Raw genomic sequence first — 17,766 nt, 5'->3', positions numbered from 1 at the left:
CTGGCTATTCGCTTATCTCAGAAAAATGCTCGCCGGTAAGAAATTTAACTCAAATAAAGAAGAAGACAAATCCTTCTACAAGCACGACTTCCAGAAGTTAGAGAGGCTTTGGAATGATTGTATTACTCTTGATGGAGATTTCATTAATGATTAAAAACGATTTTTAGCAAAAAATGTGTTTTTCTAAGTTAGCCGCTCATCTTATTGAGTGATGTGTTAACTGTTATTGAAAACTAATTTTCAAGAAAAACTGCACATCTCCGAATGATTCGGGCAAAACGGCCAACAGTATTTAATTCAACTAAAAAACCAACGGACCCTTATTGGTATACTAATCCATATGACAGCTTAGATTTTGGGAAAGGGGTGAAATTGTATAAAAACTAGAGGGTCTTTGAATGATGATTGCAAGTATGCAAACTGCATTTTTGTAAACTTTAAACTAAAAAAAAATAGTATACGATCAATGGCACATTAATTTAAAATGTAAGGACTGTGTAAGGCACCATTTAAAATCTATATAAATTACACATCTCATTCCATGTCTCCAAATTTATTAATGACAACGCTTGAAATTCAAATAATGCCCATTATTGAAGCAAATTGAAATAAAATAAGTAAATGACTAGGTGATGAAAAAAAAATTAATTATTGGGATACTACCTTTCTTACTAGATATTTTTCATCAGGAACTTCGTTGTTTTGGCTTTAATTTTCGAAATCTTGCTAGTCATAAGGTCATAAAATACATTTTTGATTTAAAAATGTGATGTCTAGAAACTCATAAACAGCTCGAAAGTAATAAGAAGTCGATCTTGATGAAATAGTCTAGTTGATTTTGGAAATAAGTCTTACTCCAAAAATAGCCTGTATTTGTGTCTGTCATGGTTTTATCTCAAAAATAAGAGCACGAACTCTACAAGCTTGAAGCCACTAAAACGATGCCAGTGCTTGAACCTGCAGAGATATGGTGTCTGCCATGGTTTTATCTCAAAACTAAGGGTACGAACTCTACAAGCTTGAAGCCACTAAAACGATGCCAGTGCTTGAACCTGCAGAGATATGGTGTCTGCCATGGTTTTATCTCAAAACTAAGGGTACGAACTCTACAAGCTTGAAGCCACTAAAACGATGCCAGTGCTTGAACCTGCAGAGATATGGTGTCTGCCATGGTTTTATCTCAAAACTAAGGGTACGAACTCTACAAGCTTGAAGCCACTAAAACGATGCCAGTGCTTGAACCTGCAGAGATATGGTGTCTGCCATGGTTTTATCTCAAAACTAAGGGTACGAACTCTACAAGCTTGAAGCCACTAAAACGATGCCAGTGCTTGAACCTGCAGAGATATTCCCTTAGTTACCTCAAGCTGTGGGTTGGAAACACTCAAAGTTATGAGGAGCAAAAGCGACAAAGGGAATTGTCCAGGCAACTGGGATTGAAAAGGGATACTCATACTCGATATTAATAGTATATATCCAATAATGATATAAATAATTCCTGCCTATACTATTGATCTTGGGTAGAACCTGCGTATTTGGCTGCACTATGAGGGTTTTCATTACCTTGTGTTTATTTAAAAAACCGGATCAGTGTTGAATGTATTGTTTTCTAGATAATCTCTAAGTGAAAAGAAATGACAGTTAGCAATAAACCTTCTGACTTGTTATGTGCAAAATGTGATGTCAAGATTCGGTATAGAGAGGTAATACCTCATTTTCACAATCGTCTCGTTAACTGGACTAATATTAGTATTCATAGTTCTTATAAAAAGAAATTCAACAACAGATATTTACCACGCTAGTCAATCAATTACTTTGCACATCTCTGTAATTATATAAACTACTTCTTCAATTGATAAAAGGTATTCTATCCTTAGAATACTTCATTAAATTCTAATGTATTAGGCAACGCAGCGTTCGACACGGCAACACTGTAATCATGCGATTTAGAAGGGGAATAAGCAAACAGATATTAGACATTTAGTATGCTATGAAATCTGTTTTAGATTTAGTCATAGCGTAATAAAAACTTTATCAAAACTACACGGAGAATTTTTTGATGGCCTAGATATTTCGGCGGTTTAAGATATTTTGATGATGAAACCCACAGTGGAAGATCTTAAATTGAAAAAACTTGTATGTTCAAATCGTCGATTGTGGACTAGAATAAACAGACGACTTTGAATCACACCATCCTTTCCATCAAATATTGTTTTGAGGAATAGGCGCAATTTAAAAAAAAAATAATGTGTGATATATGGTTATTTTTTAACCTAAAAAATCATTTAAGTGATTGACTGTTCATGACGGTGGGTGAGGGAGATTAAGCAATTCATCAATTTTTTGAGAGCATTCCAAAAGTTTACTGGCTTAAAACTTGTTGTGGAAACTTCAAAATTTTAAGTTATACAGACTTCAAATGCCAAAGTGCGTATAAGGGGGTGATTACTTTGCACAGAAATTAAATAGTTTCCCTAGAAGATCAAAGTGTAGCTATTAAATAACAAGACTGATGATTTAAGTATTTGTATATTATGTATATCTATTTATTATCATTTTCAATATATATATCCCTCCTCTATCCCTACATCGCTCCATGCGAAGCTTCCATTATTCGAAACAGTGCAAGAAGTCTTGTTCTATCAGTTCCTTAAGAGTGCGCGCCGCTTTTTATATCATAGATTCAGAACCAGAACAGACCCAAATATTGTTGCTTTCAATACAGATATGATCTTAGGAAATCTCACGGTGCAAAATCCGGCGAATAATGTAGGTGGTCTGACACTGGGATGTTGTACTAGGCTGGAAATCCCCTAACCGACACTGCGAGACAATAACATTTGCCACATACTTTTTTTGTCATTTCCTAGAGATTAAGCAATCGCACGATTACTTAGTCGATGATCAGATCGAAAAAGATCAACGACTTTTTTCTTTTCATGTGACATTTCGCAACAATCCGTTACTTTATTTTTACGTTCATCATTTTCAAGTCGAATAAAAAAACAGTCCCTATACAAACGTCGGCAACGGCTACACTGATTTGTCGAAAGACAAGGTAGACATCGCATTCGAAAAAGTAGACTTCAGTCTAAGCATATATATTTAGGTTGTGTTTTCTAGGGTAGTTTATAACACATGCAAAAATGAACGTTAACAATGTAAGTTTAAAATAAAAAAGAATTATGGTGATATATAAACGTAACGAATGAAATAATGGTTTGATAATAATGAAATTTTGGATTTAATAGATCCGTCGTCTTTACGTCCTTAAAAAGGAATACGTCTTTTCTAGAAATCTTTTCATAAATCTCAATGCTCACGTCTTCTGAGCAACTAACTAACTTTAAAGTCTTTAAACAAAACAATTTGTCTTCTCTGGAAATCGTACGTCTTTCGGATTCACAGTCAATGCTCATGTCTTCCGAACAACTAACTCTCGCGCGCTTTTTCGCCTAATTCTTAAGTGACCCCTCTTAAAACTGGAATAGTCACGATGTTGCCGGTTGGCATAAACGATGCCCTGAACACTAAAAGAATTGAAATGGGAGAAAACAAAAAGTCTCTTCTGTTTCAAAATTAGTTTTTTTAATAATTTTTAAAAGATATATGAAATTAACGTTTCGACTTTTCTTTAAGTCTTTGTCAAAATAAAGACGTCAATTTTATCTATCTTTCAAAAATTATTAAAAAAAACTAATTTTGGATCAAAAAGATCTAGAAATGTAAACATATCAAAAGGTCAAAGAAATAATAAATTGGAAAATACTTTTTAGATAACCCTACCTTTAACTTAACGACTTCAAATTAGGTACTATCAAATCCTTTTCATATAACACGGCAATGTGCTAAAAAAGGAATAAAGGAGTTAAAGGCATCGTCCTGAATACCAACAAGATTACAGCTGATAAAACCTATTTTTCAAAATCGCAACTACACAACTCTAATCTCTCCGAGATACACTGACGTTAAGACACTGCATTGCATACTAAACGGGCCGTGTGAAGGGGTATTTTCTATGTCCAAATAATGATTAATAGTATTTTATCGGAAAGTCTATATATATATACAGAAAAACAAGTATGTCACTTTTGATTCACGAGGATTTAAAGGAAGGGAAAGATGTGATTTGTTTTCTAAAAAATCAGACGATTTATTAAGAAATTTTGAAGAGTAATTTCATTATAGTACTTGCTTCGGTAATACATATAATAAAATTGGATAGAGAAAATTAGCATTACTAATGGACAAGGATGACATGCAAAATCGTGAAGCCTTCCGCATTTTTTTCACTGGAAACGAATCTGCAGATCGCCATACCAAAGTAGACTCCAAGAATCCTCTTAAAATCCTAGTTAAGCTGATCAATAATCTGAAAACTAACTTAAAAAACCTCATCCAAGAATCTTTGCACGATATATATAAAGTAACTAACCTTTTTGAGTAGGAGAGAAACTGTGACAATAAGAAGATTCCACATTAATCACAGAAAACTTACGGTTATTTGATGTGGTCAGAAAGTCGTCCTGTCCGCTAAAGTTGTTACGTTTCTGTGTCTGTTTAGCACATACTGCTTACCATCAGTTTGATCTGAAAACTAACCTCAAGGAGATACTCAATGGCCCAAGGGAAATAAAGAAAAGTCCTATAGTTTCTTTTAGTTACCAAGCTGTTTCAGAGAACATTTTTGAAATCTACGTAAAATTTTAGTTTTGAATTATTAATTTGACCGTTGCAGACCATTATAAATTATTTTTTTCCGAAGACACCCTTAAAGATATGAAAATGGTTTCTGTTCGGTTGCTTTAAGCAAGGTCAGGCGTATTTGAATCCATGTTGAAATTTTTTTCATTTTATACAGGGTGTGTATAAAAAGTGTTCAAAGTTCAACTTCATAAATATCAAATTTCTTTATTTTTTTAAATAGAACCACCCGGTTTTTTCTATTTTAATTCATTCAAGGGTAAAACATAAGGCAAATTCATGTATACTATCTTACACCTAAACCTTACCGTTAGCCAGATATCGAATGTTTTTTGTAAATTTTTAAAGATGCAGGTGTGGTTACGAAGATTATGTAAATTTGCTTTTAATACATGGTGAATATGACAAGAACATGTACTTTATTTGCTGCTATTTACATAATCTTCGTTATTAAATTGAGAATGAGCCATTTTAACGATTTTCGAAAGTATCAACAATTGACTGAATGAGTTAAAATAGAAAAAAGCGGGTGGTTCTATTTAAAAAAATAAAGAAATTTGATATTTATGACGTTAAACTTCTAACACTTTTTATACACACCCTGTATAAAATGAAAATTTTTTCAACATAGATTCAAATACGTCTGACCTTGCTTAAAGCAACCGAACAGAAACCATTTTCATATCTTTAAGGATATACTCGTAAAAAAATAGTTTATAAGGGTCTGCAACGGTCAAATTTTTTTATAAAAAAATAAATAACTTAAGAAGTATGCATTTTTTCTAGTAAAGTTTTTAGACAAAAGTATACTAAAATTTGACGTAGAGTTTAAAAATAACAAAGTTACAGTCCCAAACGTAGAAATATTCATGATTTTACTACAAGAATTTTGCCATATACAGATAGTTTTAACTTGTCGTGGGACACCATGTATAATTGAAGTCGTCTGTTATATTGTTAATTTGTTTGTATCGTGAATAGAATGTTCGAAACATTAATAAATATATAATATATTTTATAAGGGGTCCATAAAACCTAACCATATACCTAATTCCGCTATCAATACGAGACATTAAGAAACTTTTCGTAATTGTTTGAGTTTCAAAGAATAATTCATTAATTACTATAGAAACTGACGATTATTTCATTATTCATACTGACAATTGATACATTATTATAATTCAATTCTATTATAAGATTTATAAATATTGGAAACGACATTACTAAAGACACAGTTATTTGAAGTGGATCCATTTTTTTGGGAATATTCTCTTGAACTTCTTGTCTAATTTTAATTTAATTTGAAGCTGTTATATCTACATCTATGCCAGGGGTTTGGCCCAGAATATTTTCTGAAATTGGATTTCCATCCTCCACATGTTGCTTTATTATCAGAATGTCTGCTCCTGAGTCTGCCAGGAGAGACGCTGACGAGAGTCTGAAACAATGTCCTGTGTCTTAGATAGACCTTAGATAGGTACTGAGCAATCTTTGCTGATGATTTTCCAATGGTATTCATACCCATGGGTTGTATGCCACATGCAAAACTTATTGGCGCTCGTTTGTTGAACAATATCGCTCTTTTCATAAACAGTTGCGTGAATAACTACTAGGCACTGCGCTGTTATAACTAATTATGATTATCAGAAGAAATTTTTATTTTTTTATTGTTGTCGTTATTGCAAATGCGTGTAATGCTATATAGAGCTATGCTAAAAGCCCAATAAAGCGATACCACACCACAGAAATCACCCCAGTCCTAGCTCTTCAGAGGAAAAGGGTTCCAATAGGAGGACCATTCCAAAAATTACCCAAGAATAAAAAATTCCATCGAGAATCTTACACGAGGTAGAAGGTTAGCTAAATAAACTAAAATTAAGTGATTTACATGCTTTAGAGTGTTGTATGTTATCTATTTTGACTGATAACTCTACCAACTAACCCTTAGTTAAAGCAGTCTTTCTGTCGATATAGAAAATACAAACAAAATAGAGAGAAAAAAAATGACAAAACTTTTATAAATATATATACAAGTTTTGTCTTGTGATTTGATTTTTGCAATTAAATCTTATTGAATATTCCGCAGAGAGTCGGGTATCTTGTAAACTCCTCAAATCCAAAACTCCCTGGTGTGAATCAACTGAAACTTGGCAATAATAATATTATTTGTACTTAAGTTATTTCTGCAATCTAGCACTGTATAATGTCTTTTAGTTCCTTAATTAACAGTATTCATTTTATATAAAGGTTTCTAATTATATAGCGTATAGCCTATAGACTTAGTAGCAGTCGCATTAATTAATTATAATTAAGTTTTAGTCGGAGTTCGAGCGCCCGGCATCGGCGGAAAGGGGCCGAGAGGTGGTTCTTGGGCTGACCCCCTTCCTTAACCCCCTTTCCACGCCAACGCTAAGGGGGTGGCAAGCGTCGAACGTGATGTGCATTTTGATCATTAACGATATAATGCAGATCGCCAGAATTTTAGATCAGTAGGAATAGCAATGTGACAATAAAATGCCAGAAAATCCCAGCTACAAACTGATCACGGTTCTTTCTTATATACAAACATAGAACAGTTATTTCATCATTTATCAATAAATAACGAACTGCATTGGATATGCACGAATATTTCTACCCAAATTATTTTTTAGTATTTCTTTAGTTTTAAAAGATATTAGCACAATTTGATGGGATCACGTGGTATAATCAGTTCAATGCTCAGTACCAAATCAATCTATTTGATGAAATTATTTATTGATATGATAGATCTGTGATAAGCAGACTGATAAAATTAACTATAGAAAAGTCTTTTCTATAGTAGAATGGTGCAACAGTAAATGTACAAAACAACACATTTCAATTTAAGCTACCTTAAACCAGCAGCGTCTGAATCGGTGTACAGACTGTCGTAACTCAATCCATATAATTAATCAACTTTATTCCATATACCCAATAAGACTAAAAATTGAAATCGAATTATCACAGTTCCTTCCATCAAATGGATAATTGTGTGGAATACTTTGAGTTTCTTCTCATACTGGCCTAGGTGAAAATGAAGAACCCCGACCACAATGCTCGACAAGCAGTGATTAGTGAAACCGCGACTGAAGTGCAAAAAGTATAAAAAATGTGACAAAACGAGTGGCAAACATCGAAATCCAAACTAGACGAGGTTTCACCAAAAATGAATCGATACAATGAGAAGACACAACTCACTGTAAAACATCTTTTAACTGATTGCCCAAAAATAATCAAGACAACACCTTAATAATACTATAGAATATTTGGATTCATAAATAATAAAAAAGTGTGAAAAAAATCAAAATGAAAGTATTTTGAACTACATTCAGTCACATACTAGCATATGGCTAGAAACAAAAAATGAATATAGTTAGGCATTTGAGTGAACGTGAAACTGAAAGAATAGCTGAGTTAGTCGGGAAGGGACAAATTTATCGAGAAGTGGCAAATCTGTTTGGCGTACACCACACAACCAATGGCAAATTGATGCAAAGATTTCGAGAAACTGGTTCACATTCTAGGAGGTCATTCAGTTATAACTTCATCAGATGACCGTTTTTTGCAATTAAACTCATTAAAAAATTGGTCAATGACAAGTGTCGAGTTGAACAGCCTTTTACAAGAAGTCCGAAATGTAAATATCTCTGATATATCAATAAGACAACACCTTCAGAATGCTGGTCTACACAGCAGAAGAGCTCTCCAGGCACCAGGCATCGTGTTGTTAGACTAAGATTTGAAAGGCAACATTTAGATTAGAATTTAGAAAATTGATGCCAAGAGACGAGAATCAGTCTAAGAGGTCCAGATGGACGCAATAAAATTCGGCGAGGAGAAAGATTTGCGCAGTCTTGTGTCATTCCCAGGGGACCGTTCCAAGGAGGATCTATCATGTTTTGATAGATAATGCTAGACCATACGTTGCGGCAGATGTTCTGAATCACCTAAACGAAGTAGGAATTCATACACTGGACTGGCCACCAAGAAGTCCAGATATGAATCCTATCGAGCATGTCTGGGACATCGTCGAAATCCATCTCCTTAAAATTTGAATGAGCTTGACCAAGCGGCATTCGAGGAATGGAAGAACATACCTCAAGAAGTGATACAGCACCTAATTGAAAGCATGTTCAGGAGAATGTTAGCAACAACTACATCCAGAGGCGGAAATACAAGGTACTAGGGTTTTTAAAAAAAGGAACATTATTGTTTAGAATGCAAGTTTTATTTTTAAGAAAATTTGGTTTTCTTGCAATGTTTTTATTTTTATTTTTTTACTCATTGAAAATCACTCAAAATTACTACATATTTCTTATTATTGCGTCAAAATGATTGGAAATTATTAAACAAAAAAATATTTTCAGAAATCGAGGTGGTGCTTTATTTTTGACCACGAGTGTATTAAAACAAATATAACCCACAGAAATTACCCCAGTGGGAGATGTAATAAACTATACTAACAATCAACAATTTCGATGCTTTCAAATGTACCCAAGATTTATCATTAGATACATTTTTTAGTAATTTCAAATTATTTATAATCATTTCTTGATAGTGACTGACAACGTGCTCGTTTTTTTTGGTCCACCTTTATTTCAAATATGTTAATTGCACTTCAATTAACATTAATGGACTTCTTAGTGTGCCCTATCTACTTCTTGTCAAAATCATTTCATAAATATCACTATTTTATCCTTGAGATTACCAAGAAATTGTTTTAAGCTGAACTTATAAACCAATTTAAAACCCACTGTGTTAAAAATGCCTTCCAATATCTTTGTATGGTACCAGAACAAATTTTTCCTATTTTCATACCACATTTATTAAAATCTCTTTCCCCGTTCTTCTATTTAACCCTGTATAAAAATATCCAATTTCCATAAATTCGCTTGTGAAATTTTCATTTCTCCTCAAACTCTGCCTTATATTTAAATTAAACAATTCCGTACTGGTCAGTATTAATGGAAAACTTCTTCATTGGAAATTGGAACAGTTTCAGTAATTTCTCGATCCCTCTCGTACTATCGATTCTGCTGTGTGGTGGCGTATTTAATTAGCTCCGAGAAATAAAGGGTATTTGTTCAGCTGCAAATTACAAGCACTGTTAGTTATAGTTGCCAATCATCTATAATTTCCATTCTCAGCCGGACCTTGTACACTTTAAATATTTAAAGTACTGAATTAATGATGTCTCCCTGTACTTACTAGATGCATTTTCGGTTTCTGCATAATTTATCGTTCTTTAATTGCCACGACGACATGTATCGACAGCGCAGTGGTCTCCACTGGCTGCTGTTGCATAATAAAGGTAGAATGAATTAGAAATATAAATAGGACATCGATTTTAAGATTACTCTGATTCGTAGAGATTTCAATTTTATAGAAATTAAAAGAACGAAATTGCAATTTAGTACTGGGATCGAAAAATATGGAATTTTGTTGTATTTGGATCCGTTCTTGACCATTTTTTGATAATAAATATTATTTTTGACTAATGCCATACATAGATCAAAAAGTTTGTTCGGCTTCGATCCGGAAGATCAATTACAGACCACGATCTGCCAACTTACTCAGTCTTCATAGATTTTCAAAAAACAGAAACTATTTGTACAGCATTATGAACGATGTTAGTATTCCAAAAAAGCTTTTAAGTCTTACGAAAATTATACTTGAACATATAAAAACGAAGGTAAAGGCAAATAAAAGAATATCAAAATATTTCCAGACCAACAAAGGACTAAAACAGGAAGATCCTTTACCCACTGTTCAATATAGTATTAAGATAGTAGTGAAATCAATTTGAGCAGAATATAGATACTAAAAACAAGAAAGAAAAACACAACTACTGACATATGCAACATCGGAAAACGAGCTTAAGAAAATCTGCATAGCCTCTATAGAAAGTTCAGACAGAGTAATGAGAAGTTTGTCAATGCAATGAACGAAGAAAAGGCAATGAGCTTAGAACAAGTTCAAAGTTATGTATATGGTGGTTATCAAGAACGACGGTGATCTGGAAGCGAGAATGACAAGAAAAGCGAATAAAAAACAATAATGAGACCAACAGTGACCTACTGAGGCGAAAAGTGGAATGTTAACAAAGCAGAGGAAGGGAAGTTAGATATATGAGAAAGAAAATACTCAGTAGGATACTGGGAGATAAAAAGGAGAGAGAATTATGGCTAAGAACAAATAATGGATCGAGGAATCTACTTGGGGAAGCAGAACTAAGCAAAATAATAAGGTCCAAAAGAATTGAGTGTTTGGGGGTCACAAACAGAGAATGACATATTTTAGAGCAACAGAAAAATTGATGAAGTTAGTACAAGGAGGAACAAGAACAAAAGAAAAACCAAAGAAAAGATAGTATGCAGAGGTAATGGAAGACCTAAGAGAAAGAGGAATTCAGGACTAGAAAACAAAAGCAAAAAATAATGGAATGTGGAATGGAATCAGTGCATAAAAGGTCTACGTGAAGCACCTATATAATATAGTCTTCATTAGGGTTAATACATTTATCGCATCAGTGTTTTAGCATTTCTATTGCGTCTTGAAAGTGTGTTTTGTCAACTAAAACATCGGGGAAAGAAAAATTATAACGAAAATGTCCTCGAGAAACACATGAATATTATTTTCAGAATTTTAAGTCCCACTTCTAGAGGCCGTAGAATATAGAATTAAAAAAGTAAACTTTTTTAAAATTTAATAGTACTTTCTATGCGATAATCGAATTATTCAATAAATTTCACGCATTTTTCATTTCACAAAATTTAGTCTATCTCTTCAAATAATAGGTGGGGGAGAGTGGGAACTTTGTAATGTAAAAATACTTGTTAGTCCGGTTCTGCTTAGCTGATTTTTATAAACTTGACATTATTTGAAACAGCTTTTGTTCAGTAATACAAAATATATAAATTCTAAGTAATTTAAGTAGCAACGTGAATGCTAGAGGGCGTTAATTCGTATATCTTAGATATTGTGATTTCTCACAAATTTTAATATAAGCATAAAAGTTTGATCTTTAGAAAGTAAAATGAATTAACATTAAAATAGCAAAAATCGCCTATCGATATATTTTTTCCGTCCTGAGGTATCTTAAAAAATGTGTAAACGGCGAGAAGTTTTCCTCAAACGACTAGCAGACTGATGAAGTAAGTTTTGTTAAATTTTTTTCTTCTTCTTCTCCTGTATTTTCATCAAGGGTTTGCCAGGAGTAGTTGGGATGCTGAGGAACAGCTTTCATACCACCTTATAGGTGGTCGTCCAGGAGATCGAGTTGTGTCTGGTTTCTTTTCCTTTGCAATTTTTACTAACCTTTCATTTGGCATTCTGTCAACATGGTCTCTCCATTCTCTTCTGCGGCTCCTTGCCCATCTTACTACATCCTGAATATCGCACATGTCCCTTATTTCTTCATTTTTCTTCCGATTGAGTAACGTACGTCCTGTTATTGATCTCAGAGTCCGCATTTCTGTTCTTAGGAGCCGTTTAGTGGTTGTGTTCTCCGCTCTAGTTTCTATTGCATATGTCATTACCTGCCTTACGCAAGTTTTATATATTCTAATTTTACATTTTGTGCTCATGTATTTATTTCGCCAAATTGAATCTCTAAGGTATCCTGATATTAATGCTGCCTTCGTTGTTTGTGCTTTTACTTCTTTCTTTAGATTTCTATCGCTTGTTACGTTTGTCCCTAGATATTTGAAGGACATCACTTGTTCTACACTCTGATCGTAGATCGCTAGTTTACATCTTCTCGGTTCTTTAGATATTGTCAGAGATTTTGTTTTTTTTTGTGGATATTTGCATGTTGTACGCGTTCGCTATTTGTTGGAATTTATATAGGAGCTTCGGTAGGTTATCTTCGTCTTCCGAGATGATTAGTGACTGAAATTTTTTTCATTATTTAAAAATGTTACATTTGTTTGCTTATTGGTAAATCGATTCATAAATAAGAAATGAATTTTAAAAAAATACAAAATAGAAGCATTTCGAACTATATTTATGCCCATACTAACATATTGTTGCTAAATCACTAAATCAGCAACAAAAAAATTAAATAGAAGCTACACAGTTGAAGATTAAAAGAAATGACAAGAAAGGATATAATTAGAAATGATAGTATTACAGAAGAGTTCCAAGTAATACCATTCGCCAAATTCATTGAAAGAAGACAGTTGAGCTGGTGGAAACTTTTGCAGAGAATGGGCAATTAAAAACAAGTAAAAAAGTTTGGCAAACCAAAAGACAACAAATAAGGAACAGAAAAAGACCAAAAGAAACATGGGACGACATGATAAGATAGCTTTGGAAAAATTAATAGGCTTTTTCGTAGTTGGAATGTGGAAAAATTAAATACAAAAGTGTATTAACTCCAATATATTCCGAGCATTCGAATACTTATATATTAATTGCGGCATTTCAAATTTTGTTATTTCTTTTAAAAAACCTTGAACTCATCCATATAAAAAATCAATATACTTGATAAAAATATTAAGATTATTGATTATATTATAAAATCATCAAAATATTTTGATAAAGACCGCAACAGGTCGAAACGTCAAATCGATCAAATAAATTGCCTGTTAAAAATAAGTGAGTTATAATCTTCACTCATATATCTAAAATTATTGATCATGTTGATGTTATTAGTTAGTTATAGCAGTTATTATACGAGGGGCAAATCATTGCTCCATAATTAAATGAGACAGTTAATGAAGAAATATATTTAGACTCTTTAAGACACGAATCGCCTCTTATTTTATAAGACCTAATCTTAGCCATTCGTCGCGACATGTTTTTACAACATTTTTTAAATCAAAGATACCCTGATAGGTGGACAGGACGTGGCCGCCCACATCTGCAGAACTAACTTGCTTAGATTTTTATTTGTGGGGCCGAATAATAAATCTCGTTTATACCAATAATCCACAATAAGATTATTTTATTATTATTATATATATTATTATATTATATAATTTAAAAAATACAACAGACAATACGAAGTATATTCTGGGCTTCAATAATATTTTTTTGACGAAAAGCAAGTCTTTCCAATACATTTTTCTTACCAACAAAATTTTCTCCACTCCAAATGCTATAATTCATAAACTAATTGTGTGACAGCTGTCAAATTTATACACTTTTGAAGGTTAAGGCTAACTTAAAATGATATAGATACTAGTAGCGCCATCTAAGTGTCAGTTTACGAACTTTTTGGTCTGCCTAATATGTTAAGCGCTTCTCCGGTAGATTTTAGAAAAAATGACAATATATGGAAGTTATTTGTTTCAAGACTTCTCTGAAATTGAAATTATGCTTAAGAACCTTTGAAAAATATTACACAGGGAGGCCCTGTAAAACTGTTTTGAAACTGATAATAGTTTAAGAAACTAAAATAAGAGTACAGTGAGTAAAAAAACATCAATTTAGTGTAAATTAGATATTGACGTAAGTAGAGTCATTTAAAAAAAAGATTTCCGCCACATATATTCATAAATAATCTAAGCGAGTTGAAAAGTTCGTAATTGTAGATTGATATTTCAAATCGCTGGTGTTCACATTCAGCCGTAAAACATACATGGTGTCCCGATTTAAAGATATCACTCAACCATCAATTAGGTCAAAATTCCGAGTCCAAGTGTGAATTGCTTTAATTTCGTAGCTTAATGAAGGGAAACTCATGATATTCCCTATTAACTCTCAGAACAAACGTTCGAACTAAGAAACTAAATCCCCCCGCTCCCTTTATTCCTCTCACCCTCAATTTACAATACATAATCTATTCTAGCATAATGATAATCAAGCGGCCCTGGAACAGTCTCGCCCTCGTATAATAAGGGTTAAGGGCCTATGGAAAGGGAGAAAGAGGAGAGGGTTCGGACAGCGGCCAGCCAAGCGAGAGCTCTTTGTGTAGTTAGTGTAATTAGTGCCCCTCTGCCTTCACTTCCCCGTTCTACGACTACCTTATTTAAATGCAAATGAGCTTCATTTCGCAATATTAATGTTCGCCCCCCTCATCCCCCTAGTGCCGGGAGCGAACCTACCCCGCCTTTAGAAGGGTTGTAGAACTCGTAGGACGAACAGGACAGGGACAGGCCGACGACTTCAATCACACGATGACAATGTGTCCTAGACACAGAGATTAAAGGCCTTTTGTTGTTCTTATATAAAAGTCGAATTATTTTGCTCACGGTTATTTTTAGAATCGAGCTACTAACGAAACGATAGGGGTAAACAGTACAGTACTTGACCATTGGACAATAACAAATTTAGAATATTGATGAGCTAAATGGCAATAAATTAAAATTGTAACTTATTGGTGTTTGTAGCACAACAGAAAACGAAAATATCTACAGCTTAAACGATTTTAAAAAGTACGTTGATAGTTACTGAATCCAATTGGGTTCCAAATCCGTTGGATGAATTCGAAAAGAGCGATCTGATATGTCACTGTAGATCATTAATGTAGAGGAGAAAGAAAGTAGGTGATAAGATGCGTCTCAGCGTTAACCTCAAACTTTGCTGAGCTGTGTCAATCGATAGCGACTTGGATGTATCGGTCTTTGAGAAAGCTAAGCCAGTCGATAAGTGGGATTGACAAACCGTACGTCATATGCTCTGAAATTATCAATGGATAGAATACATTCACATCGCTTTCATCCAATAAATATACGAGGATGTATTGATATATAGTTAGCTTAGACCAGTTCCATGCATAAACAAAATATTGCGTTACCATAGCAACGAACAATAACTTATTACAAGTGTCAGTCTAAAGTTTGACGTCAAAAAAGTGGAGCAGAGCTACGCAATAAATTAAAAGAAAAAATATGTAGACCGAAATTGTGAAAATCGAAAAATTGGAGTATCGAACCATAAGCAGATTGTCAAAGATATGTTTAACACAGATATGACCGATCGGGAAGGCCAGTTTCTGTGTCAGTCACCGAAAATATCGATGCAGTTCATGATATAATTTTATCAGACCGTCGAATTGGGTCAAAACGAATATCTGAAGCACTGAATATTTCATACGAACTCGTTCATCATATAGTTCACGTCAATTTGACATGAGAAAAATTGTTGCAAAATGGATCCCCAAAATGTTTGAATGTTGACCAAAAGCGTGCAAGTGTAGAAGCATCGCGTTCGATCTGTGCTCGATTTGAAAACGATGTAGACTTCTTAATCTGAATTGTTAATATGGATGAGACTTGGGTACATTTCTACGATCCAGAAGTGTCGTGTCCAAAAATCTGCTGGAAAAGTTCTTGCTTCAATTTTTCGGGATTGCCATGGAGTAATCGTGATTGATTTTTTGGATAAGTGTAGAACAATAACTGGAGATTACTATTCGACATTACTGACTACTCTACGGGAAAAAATTATAGAGATAAGACGCGGAAAGTTATCCAAAGGTGTTTTATTTTTGCAGGACAACGCCCCTACACACAAATCTCATGTTACCATGCAAAAAATTCGTGATTAAATTATTAGAACACCCCCCTTATTCACCAGATTTGGCTCCGTTCGACTATCATCAAGTGAAAAAAAGTTTAAAAGGTCGTAAATTTTCTTCCAATGAGGAGGTAATAAAAGCTGTAGAGGTCTGGTTTGCAGAGCAAGAAGAAACATTTTTTTTGAAAGGTCTAGAGACGTTGCAGGTTCGCTATAATAAATGTATCCAATTAATTAATCTAATTAATATATCCTGGTATTATAGCTGCCAATATAGTTGATCTTAATCTGGTATGACATTTATAACTTTTAGAATCGAATTGAACTTTGTCGAATATGAAATCATCATTTCTTCTTGTATAAACCAGTAATTCAATACTTTGGAAGCAAAAATAATAGATATGACGAAATAATTGAAATTGGGTACTAAACTCATAACTCGGTAGTTTAATTATAAGACAAAAAAAGGAAAACGCCTAAAATTTGAGAATTCCTCCGACGCCGCTGACTTGAAATACTCCTCTACTAATACTAGATTTTCCTCCATTTTTTCGTAAGAGTTTGACTGTTGTCTGTATTGTATAAATGTTATAGTTGACTTCCAAGTACAATATGATTAGAACTACTAAAATTTTTTCCTTTTTTTGTTGTAATATTTTTGTCGCCTAGTCTGATTCACTTGTAAAAATTTTGATTTATCAGCTGCCATAAAACCATAGAGCTAATATTAAAATTTGAAATACCGGTTTGTAGATGGAATTTTACTATTGTATTAGTGAGAAAAAGCATCGATTTACCACTCTCAATCTCTCTCTACTCGTTTCTTATTCCACTATTCGAAACTTTGAGGTCATGGCGATCCAATCATTTTCAATTTTAATGATGATAATAATATCATTTTGAACAACATTTTAATATATTTTTCTTTGCTTCGCTTTTAGTCAAAATAAATGTCATAATTGTAATATACCCGCAGAGCCAAATTAAAATCTACTCTACAGATATTGTACAAGTAATTTAGATTCTAGTTGAATTTTCTATTCTGTGCTAAAGTAGATTTCAATTTGAATATAGTTTTTAAAGTAATTACGAAAATCGGATCTAATCCCTCGCTTCGTAGAACCCTATCGTACACAATTATCATAAGTACCAACTCAGGCAACCAACCCTTTAGAATAAGCAAGAGAGTATACAGATTGTGAAGGGCGCATTATGAATAAACATGGGTCCGTGCTGGTCGATTCAATTATAGAAGAGAACATACACACACACACACATTTCATATTCTGCCGCTAGACTGTCCTGTTGACGTCTTTGTCTTATAGGGAACCCCTTACTCAACGCTCATATTCTCAGTTAACAGGAACACCGTGATTAGGGATCTTGCACCTCTCTTTGTATTCTCGTTTTCGTATTACAGGACCGGATCTTTATTATCGATATATTAAAACGTTGCGCGAAATTTCCCGAATCGTAAATTACTTTCGTTCATTATATAGTTGAATACCACAATTGTATAGAGTGACTCATATTGTGGAACGATTTTATAGGCCAATCAATTTGTTTTCAATCGGTGTTCAT

At 33.5% G+C, this 17,766-nt stretch overlaps 1 protein-coding gene and 1 pseudogene across 2 annotated transcripts in view; both read left to right on the top strand.

Moving 5' to 3' along the window:
- Positions 1-17,766, top strand: part of LOC130894207 (POU domain, class 6, transcription factor 2) — a 154,394-nt gene that overhangs the window by 109,581 nt on the left and 27,047 nt on the right. The window lies entirely within an intron of this gene.
- Positions 4,188-4,288, top strand: LOC130894673 (U6 spliceosomal RNA; annotated as a pseudogene).

Source organism: Diorhabda carinulata, chromosome 5 (genome assembly GCF_026250575.1).
Source record: "Diorhabda carinulata isolate Delta chromosome 5, icDioCari1.1, whole genome shotgun sequence".
Lineage (NCBI taxonomy): Eukaryota > Metazoa > Arthropoda > Insecta > Coleoptera > Chrysomelidae > Diorhabda > Diorhabda carinulata.
Note: the sequence above shows the minus strand (reverse complement) of the source record. Positions and strands in the feature narration are given on the sequence as shown.